This window comes from Grammomys surdaster, unplaced genomic scaffold (assembly GCF_004785775.1).
Source record: "Grammomys surdaster isolate TR1022 unplaced genomic scaffold, NIH_TR_1.0 472, whole genome shotgun sequence".
Classification (NCBI taxonomy): Eukaryota; Metazoa; Chordata; class Mammalia; order Rodentia; family Muridae; genus Grammomys; species Grammomys surdaster.
Window position 1 is genome coordinate 789,914 of NW_021604891.1, and position 9,764 is coordinate 799,677.

Consider the following 9,764-nt stretch of genomic DNA (forward strand, 5'->3'; position numbering starts at 1 on the left):
GAGAGCACCTTCCGTTAGAAGTAGGAAGCTGGTCAGTCTCAGCCTGTCCTTTAGGAAATGGACCTTGGTTTTCATGAAGGAAAGCACCTGATGCAATGACTTGTCTACTGAGAGAGTTAGCAAGGGACACTGGGCACAGCCTTTCCCACTTGTGCCCCTCCAGGTGCCCAAGCTGGAGAGTAAGGAGTTTTGGGGCATGGACTGAGAATGGTATGTGTGTCAAGGCTGCCCAGGCTGGGCTACTCTGCTGCCCTGGCTCCTGCCCTCAGGAACTCTGGGGAAACTAGTAAGGGCTCTGAGCTTCTGGAAATACATCTATAGCTTCTGAGTATACAACTGAAAAGGTCAGGTATGAAGACCCAGAGTCTAGGAAAATAGAAGTTGATCAAATCTACTCAAAATACCACTAAAGCTCCCTGTGGTGGAGAAGTTCTGGATGGCAGAGTCGCACCCATAGAGGTGACTAGCATGGATCCCTACTGCTCCAAGTAGGCAGCACGTGACTATACAGTGTTTACCTAAGGCAAACTTTTTCCTGTTACCTCCGCCACCGTCCGGTCCCTCCCAGAGCTCTGCCTTGTGAACTAGTGCAGGCAAAAATATCTATCTTAAGGGGCCCTACATGGACATTTAGACTGAAATTCACACCATGCCAGGGAGTTGGAAAGACAAGTGTGATTTCAAGAGCAAGACATCTTTGCCACCTTTCCCCCTCACAATCCTCTCCTAGGAACCTACCTTGGAAGAAAGGGGAATTTGAGCTGATTCTCACTAAGGTGGAAATGACATCCACAACGTAACAGTTATTATCAAGGCATAAATCCAAAAGCAGTTTGGGAGACAGGTTTCCAGGCAGGATAAGTGTCAGTAAGAAAACCTCCTGTGGATATAAAAACTTCGCAAACCCAGTCATTTTGTAAAGAACATCTTGAGAAATGGCTAGCCCAGCAGTCTCTTGCCTGTACCACCCAAGAAGCTTGAGGCCTCTGACATCTGTTCTGACAAATTTTATCAACACTTGTCACAGTCTGGGTTCATTTAAAGACCTAGGAGATTTTCTATATTAATAAATTCCAGGTCAAAGGAAAGGCATTGTCTTTATTCATGACTCAGCCTCGCATGGGCCAATAATAGATTTTTATGAGGCTTTGTTTTTGTAATTTTGAAATATTACTCAAATCAGAGCAGCTTCACAAAAACTCCCAAGTTCAAATGAGAGAGAGAGAGAGAGAGAGAGAGAGAGAGAGAGAGAGAGAGGAGGGAGGGAAGGAGGGAGAAAGAGAGGGGGGAGAGAGGGAGAGAGAGGGAGGGAGGAAGGGAGGGAGGGAGGGAGAGAGAGAAAGAGAGGGAGGGAGGGGGAGGGAGAGAAGGAGGGAGAAAGAGAGGGGGGAGAGAGGGAGAGAGAGGGAGGGAGGAAGGGAGGGAGGGAGAGAGAGAGAGAGGAAGAGAGAGGAAGGGAGAAAGAGAGAAAGAGAATGAATACTTAGTACCCACCCTTCTCTCCGTAGCTTGCTGGCTTCCCTCCCCTTCTGAGATCTTTGTTAGGGATGCGGAGACAAGTTGGAGGCAGCTTGGAGCTGCAGCAGGGGCATCAACATTCTGTGCATTAAATAGACTTCTTTTACTTTCTGAGAAATTACGTAGAACACGAATACAAGTGGGTAAAAAGAGCTTGGTTTCCTTGGCTTCAGCTGGGTCCAGTTCACGCCAAACCTGAGCTTGGCCCACGCTCAAGGTTAGCCAAAACCACAGCTTGTGGCAGGACAGACGATTCCCCAACATGTCCTGCAGGTGGCACTAGAACAACGTGGAAGCTGGGCTCTCTAGTCCAGCCCTCTCAGGGAAGGACAATGAAGGGAGGTAGAGGGAGCAGGGCGGGGCTCGTGAGGAGGGGCAGGGTGGGGCCGGACCAGGCCCGGGAGGGTGTTCACCTCTTGGCTGGACGGATGCCTGTTTGCAGAAAATAGACTGTAAGTTTACACCCATTTAAAAACCCGGGTCCTTTGCCCAGTTTCATCTGTGGAAGACGATCATGTGATAAGCGCCCAAATCTGTATATTTTAGTGACTGGAAAGGGACACTATTAAGAATTCCAGGACAGCCCGGCGGTGGTGGCGCATGCCTTTAATCCCAGCACTTGAAAGGCAAAGGCAGGTGGATTTCTGAGTTCGAGAGTTCGAGGCTAGCCTGGTCTACAGAGTGAGTTCCAGGACAGCCAGGGCTACACAGAGAAACCCTGTTTCGAAACAACAAAACAAAACAAAAATAAACAAACAACAACAACAACAAAAAACAACCAAGAATTCCAGGACAACGTATTTGCACCTGTCACCGGAGTATATGCTTGCCGACCCGACCCTCCGGCCACCTTTTGATTCTCCTTTACAAACATCCAATGTTCCGCCCCAAGCATCACTGTCTTCGAAGGTGACCTGGCAATGACGGACATCACGTCTGCAACTTCTTCTAGGGTCTAACCATCTGCCCAAGGACTGCTTTTAGCTTCTAGTTAGAGCACTACCCCTCAGTCAGGATTGCTAGTGAGTCAGGAAATAGAGACGTCAGGCCAGAACGTTGACTTTATCTCAATTTCTACCTCTTCTGACCCTCCTTACTAAATTTACTTCTGTAATTTTGTTCCGAGAGCCCTCATCATCTCTGAGTTTAAGCATACTGGTCCGCTGAATTGCAAATACACAAGCCCCATTAGGAACGATTCTTAAATTTCCAAGAGTGTCCCATTATTCCATTCAACCCCGAATTAGCATGCCATTCATCCCTTGTTTCTGAACCCTCTTCAGTTAATAGCCCACAAACATCCATCCACAGCAGAAAGGGCTCAAACTTTCCTCATTTCCACTTTTAGACGTTTCATTGCTCTTCAAACAAGGGATTTGTCTGAAGGAGTCTATAGTCAAGCGTCCTGTCCTGATACTTGTCTTTATAGCTGGATTGTACATTATACAAATGATCTCTCTGGCGGTCATACACTGCTACAAATGGCCTTGGGTTTCTGTCCTAACATAAATCTAAGTTAGAAGTGTGGGTTTATCTCGATAACATAGATATAAGGGGCTTCAAAATGACTAAAATCCTTCTCATCTAAGAAGGACCCTAAGGGTTGCTACCACATGACAAAAAAAATTGGGCTGTAAACATACGAAATTCAAGGAAAGGGTAAGTTCAGAAACAAGACTTTTCTTTTTGTCTCTGCCGTGTTTGTTGTTTGAGACTGGATAGCGATAAGTAGTCCAACAACAAACTTAATTTGTAGCTCAGGTTGGCTTCCAAGTTAAAGACCTTTGTTCTTCAGTCTCCAGTGGGCTAGGACCACAGGAATGTTCCACTACACCCAGCTCTGTTGCCTTGCCTTTTCAGTAAAATACCTCTTCTATCATTTCAGTGTTTGTATTGCCTAAAATTTGTATTAAAACTTAATCCTAGGGCTGGAGAGATGGCTCAGTGGTTAAGATCACTGACTGCTCTTCCAGAGGTCCTGAGTTCAGTTCCCAGCACCCACTTGGTAGCTCACAACCAGCTGTAATGGTATCTGATGACCCTTTCTGGTGTGTCTGAAGACAGTAACAGTGTACTCATTTATATAAAATAAATAAATCTTTAAAAAGAAACTCTTAATCTCTATGTGATGGAATTAGGAGATAAGTCCTTTAGATCTTAAAGGCTTCAGGTCCTAAAGTTCAGGAGATGCTTGCACTGCTGAGGGTAGGAGAAAGATACAGTGTAGTCAGGGTTAGGGGCCTGGAGAGAGAGATACAGTGTAGTCAGGGTTAGGGGCCTGGAGAGAGAGATACAGTGTAGTCAGAGTTAGGGGCCTGGAGAGATACAGTGTAGTCAGGGTTAGGGGCCTGGAGAGATACAGTGTAGTCAGGGTTAGGGGCCTGGTTCAGGAGAGAGATACAGTGTAGTCAGGGTTAGGGGCCTGGTTCAGGAGAGAGATACAGTGTAGTCAGGGTTAGGGGCCTGGAAAGAGATACAGTGTAGTTAGGGTTAGGGGCCTGGTTCAGGTCCTTGACTGAAAGCTAGAAAGGACCTGTCCTGGATGGAGGCCAGAAATGCCACAAGGACTTAAGGGTTCCTGTCCTTACTGATTTAAGGGTCTCAGCTCTCAATGGGGAAATGTTACAAACACCATCAGCCTTGGAGGCCACTGAGGACAGACCCTGCATTGTGCTTTCCAGGTAACTCTAGGAAGGGAAGCCCCTTTTTCAAGAACCCCCTTCACAATTACCAAGTGAAAGTGTAGCAGTATCCAGATCTCTTGAGGCCCTTAAGCTAAAGAATAGAGTCTCAATTCTGCCCCTGGCACTGGGTGGTGACCGGCCACTCTAAGTTACACAAGCACTGCATACTAAGGTCTCCTCCTTTAATGAGTTAATCTCCCTGGCCCTATCAATCACCTGGCCCCCTAAAAAAGAAAGCAGACTCACCCAAAGACATATTAAGGACACAGGAGGACTAATTACCCCCTTAACGAGCTCATGGACTCACCCTCCCTAGAATCCTAGATCCGATGGTTTCCACTGGTCCCTAAAGGCAGCAGGCACGCAGGGAGTACAAATATACACACAGACAGACACTCACACAACATGGAATAAAACGTTGCCACCAGTGTGGTCACCTGCTAGGCGACCTCATGCAGAACTGTAGCATCTGCTGACCTTTCTGACTTCTCAGAAAACCGTAATTTCCCTTTTCCTTTATCATTTTCCTTTGGATACTGGTTGAACCTGGCTGCTTCCCGTGACACCGGAGGAGTCCCCAACACTCCCTGAGCACTCACCTGATTGCTGGCCTCCGTGGCTGAACCTGGCTGTTTCTTGGGCTATGGCTTAAAAGGTTCCATCTTTTCCTTGTCTCCATCTCCCTCCTCCTGTCAGCAGGTAGGATTTTCAGCTTGCCTATCCCAGTGTTTTCTCTCAAATTCTAATAAAAACATCCTCCAGCTTCTTCCGATTTCATTTCTAAGTTCTTTTACTAAATAGTATAAGAATTCAAAGAGGGAACCCCTCTTTTGGTATCAAAATTATGAGGTGGAATGCTCTTCAGTGAGATAAACCGCACTGGATGTGGAGGGGTTGGGATGTTGCAGGTCCAGGGGCTAATTACTCTACTGTGGACTAGCTTTAGCCCCCTGAACAGCTATTCCTCACCCACTTCCATGTCAGAGCTAACATGCTGTCACTAACATTTAAAACCTTTTGGAATCTATAAGCTTAGAAGACCACTAACTCCTGAGAATCCCAAAGCTATAAAAATGCTATCAGATAGCATCTGAAGCCTATAGACCAGCCTTCCCTCATCTTGCTGTAACCACCTCTCTGATGTACCAATATATTTTAAACTTACCTTGATTTCTGACTTTCTCAGTTCTTCTATATGAAACCACTTCTGCCTGGGAACTTGGGCCCCTGGGGTGACTTTGCTCCATGTTTCTCGGGCCACGGTCTGAATAAACTATGTCTTTTTCCCTTTGAGCTGAGAGCTGTACTTTTTGCATCAATAAACCCAAGAATCCAAACTACCCAAATCTTAGACAAGATCCCTCCTCCTGCCTTGGTGGGTCTTCCTTGTGGAAATGTAAGAAATGTAAGAAATTCCTGCGTGTTGTGACATCAGGTTGGAGATGCCTATCATTTAGATAATGTGTTATTTACTTACTGTGTGTGTGTGTGTGGTGGTAGTCAGAGGACAGAGGTAGGAATCAGTTTTCTCCTTCTACCATGTGGGTCCTAGGGATCAAATTCAGGCTATCAGGCTTGGCAGCAAGTGCCCTTACCTGCCAAGGCATCTCACTGGGCAGGGGCTTATACCAGAAATGTTATAACCATAACCAGAGATAACCATAGCAAATGCTTGCATGGCAGTCATTATGGTTACTGGTGTTTTATACACATGCTTGCTACTTAACTCTCTCAATAGCTCTGTGATACCACTATCTGCAGCACCATTCCTCAGACAGGGAAATCAAGGCACAGAGAGGGTAACTTGTCCGCAGTAGTGAAGCCAGGATTTGAAAGCACTGTGGTCTGATTTAAGAACCTGTGTCCTTCACCACCACGCTGTATTGTATTGGGGATATTTCGAGTATTTTCTTCTATTAGCCTGGGAGCATTTTGTGCATAATTCAGGTCTTATAAATTTGCCTCGAAGAAGGCAACTAAATCAAGATGGGAGGCCTAATGTGTGGCATTCATGAATAAATTATAGGGCTCTTTGGTTTTAAATAAAAATGATTTGCTTATCCTGTGACTGCGATCAGACAAGACTAGAATGTGCCAAGCTGCATTTCACTCTCCTCTACGAGGAGCTGGGCTCAGCTGGGGAATAACTCACAGTGAAGCCTCATCACACGCTCCCTGCCCCTTTGTGGAGCAACAGGGGAGTTGTGGATTCCTTGTTTGTTGAGAAAGAGAAGATGCTACTTCAGTACAGAGGGCTTAAGAAAGATGTTTTTCAAGTGGGGTCATCTTGAGTTTTGGCCATTAGCATGGTATCTTAGTTAGCGTTTTACTGCTGTGAACATGACACCATGACCAAGGCAACTCTTATAAGGACATTTAATTGGGACTGGCTTACAGGTTCAGAGGTTCAGTCCATTATCATCAAGGTGGGAGCATGGCAGCATCCAGGCAGGCATGGTGCAGGAGGAGCTGAGAGTTCTACATCTTTTTCTGAAGACTGCAAGCAGAATACTGGGGGGAAAGGAAGTGAATCTTTATTATTTTTTATTTGTGTGTGCACGAGCACACATGAGAGTGCATGGTCACTTGTGTGCATGTGTTGAGCACTCCAGTTTTCTCCTTCCACTATGTGGGTCCTGGGGCTTGAACTCAGATTATCAGGCTTAGCAGCAAGCATCTTTACTTGCAAAGACCTCTCATCAGCCCTTGGAAATGATTTCTTCAACTGAGCTTTATCTGAGAGCCAGCAACCTAAGACTGGATTAGGCTCCTGAAGGTCTTCCTTCTCAACCTTAGTCGACAGATGACTTAGGGAGAGGACAAAGGCAACCACCCAATCCATAGTTTACTCCTGCTTCTCTGGCCATGAGGTTGGCTTTGTGACTGAGACTCTGCTTTTCCTTCATTATTGACTCTGCTGACGGGGAACAGGGCGGTGCTTACACCAAAGCCACCAAATCTCACAGTTCTCCTGAGTGGCCATTTAGGTAACATTCAGATTTAGCCTGGTTCAGAACAAACAACACGGGCCTTTCTACAGCATAAAAAGTGAATGTGCTCTTTTTTAAAAAAGTAAATGTTAGGTGGATGGTGGTGGCGCACACCTTTAATCCCAGCAATCAGGAGGCAGAGACAAGCAGACTTCTGAGTTAGAGGCCAGCCTGGTCGAAAAAGAAAAGCAAACCAAAACAAAGTTAAATGTTTATGTATTTGTTCATCTGTGTGTATTTCAGCTGTTTGAAAGCTCGTGGAGGCCAGAAGAGACTGCTGAATCCCTTGAAGGGGTAGGAAGTAATGTCAACCACCAGGCCACCTCTGCAGCTCCCCAGAGGTCTCTTACAGACTCTGAAGTATGTCTCTCAATGTGACCAGGGTTCCAGATGAAATTATCTTCAAGTTTCTTTTTTCTTTTTTTCCTTTTGGTTTTTCTCGAGACGGGGTCTCTCTGTGTGGCCCTGGCTGTCCTGGAACTCACTCTGTAGACCAGGCTGGCCTCAAACTCAGAAATCCACCTGCCTCTCCCTCCCAAATGCTGGGATTAAAGGCGTGAGCCACCACCCCCTGGCTATCTTCAAGTTTCATTCTGCCTCTTAACTTGTATATATTTCTTGCTTTCTATTTTGATACAGGATCCCTCTCCAAAGCCCGAATGGCTTTAAACACTGCATCCCTTCCTTCGCCCCCAAGTACGGCAGTCACAGGCATGTGCCAACACACTTGCCTCTATATTTCTTTATAAATGAACATGTGTGTGTGCGCACACGCACATTCGTGAATGTGTGTGCGTGTTCACTGTCCCATTGTTATTAATCAGACGTGTCTGCCTCATTATGCTGGGCTTTGTGACTTTTTCCCTCTCAGTTCCAGGTTTCTTCTCTCCCACATTCAAGAAGATCCATCACAGAGATTTCTTTCACTTTAATAGTCTCCCTGAGACAATAAACACACACACTAACAGGACTCAGACAATGCTCTGTGACACACACATTGACACTAACAACCCCTCTCACACACACACACATACACACACCTCACTTCCATCTTCTCAGGATGCAGGGCCCTCCAAGAATGGAAATGTAGGAGTCAAATGTCACTCATGCAACCTTTCCCAACTTCAGTTACCTCATCTATGACATGGGAGTTAGCAACAGCATCCTTAGCAGGTCAGTAACAGTTGCTTTGACAACAGTGTCCTTAGCAGGTCAGTCACAGTGGCTTTGATGATCTGTAGAGGAAAGCAAAGCAATGGCGCGGTGTATAATAAAGCATTCATCATTGTTTTTGAAAAGGTCTGGACTTTGTTCTCAGTTCCTGGGAGACAGTCTCCAGTATGTGACACCTCACTGAAGCATCTGCCAAGGACCAGCCTCAGCCTGGAGAGGAGTTCCAGAGAGAAGGGGTGTCTGGGAGTAGCAAAACAAATGACTCAAAGTCAAATCATGGGTTACAAGCTGACAGTCTATGCTCTGCTTGGGATGGCTCCCTAGACAGCACTTGGCTCTATAGCCTGCTCGAGACAGTGCTCTCTGCTTGAGACAGCGCTCTCTGCTTGAGACAGTGCTCTCTGCTCGAGACATGTCTAAACGCTCTCTGGATAGCTCATAGGCTTTATGATCATGACCAGAGTCAGAAAACCTGCTATAAATTTTTTTTTTTGGATTTTCCCACCAAGTTAGAAATCAATCCTGTTTTAAAAATTCTAAAAGTAATTCTTGGGTTTTCTGATCAAAATCAGAAAGCCAGAAAAAATTCTAAAAGAGCTGTGTTTACTCTTTGGACAGTTTTCTCTCTGGATAGCTGCTAGAAAACATTCTAAAAGAACTGTGTTAACTCTCTATGTAATTCTTGGGATTTCCAATTGAAAGGACAACATAAACCCCATTTATCTATTTAAATACCCTGTTTGTCTCCATTTAAGGACCCCATTTGCTCCATTTAACTACCAGATGGGATTTCAAAAAGGGGCCATAAGGCACCAGCTCCAGGGACAGACCATAAGTCCCTGAAACTAGGCCATAAGACACCAGCTCCAGGGACAGACCATAAAATCCAGAACAAGATCATAAAACTCCCTCCCAAAGAACAGCCTGGGGATAACCACAAAAATGGGAAAATATCTTATTTCAGAATGGGCCATCTGTGCTAAGAAGCCCTATTTCATCATATGGATGACATTGGAATACAGACTACTGACTGTCTGTGACCCCCTAGCTCCTACCAATGAAATTTTGTATTACTTAATCCTTGTAGAGAGTTCCCCCAATTCCCTATAAGAAGGCCTGCGCGCCTTTGTCTATGGTTGCCATTTTAGAGAATTGTTAACCTCTGAATGCTGGATGTTTCTGTAGAATAAACATTCTTTGTCTTTGCATACTATCTGAGTCTGGGGTCTTCCTTCAGCAATTTTTGAACCCTTATACAACCAAGGTCAGAAATCCTGTTGCTAGAAAAGATTCTAAAAGAGCTGTGTTCACTCTTCATGGATTTTCTGACCAAAACCAGAAATCCTGTTAGAAAAAATTCTTGAAGAGCTGTGCTCACTCTCCAGAGATCTCCAGACAG

General features: G+C 45.5%; 1 non-coding gene across 1 annotated transcript; it reads right to left on the bottom strand.

The window, feature by feature from the left end:
- Positions 1 to 8,914: 8,914 nt before the first annotated feature.
- Positions 8,915 to 8,974, bottom strand: LOC114632964. Its single transcript, XR_003713157.1, has one exon. It is a non-coding gene; the product is annotated as a U7 small nuclear RNA (small nuclear RNA).
- Between the last annotated feature and the right edge of the window lie 790 nt (positions 8,975 to 9,764).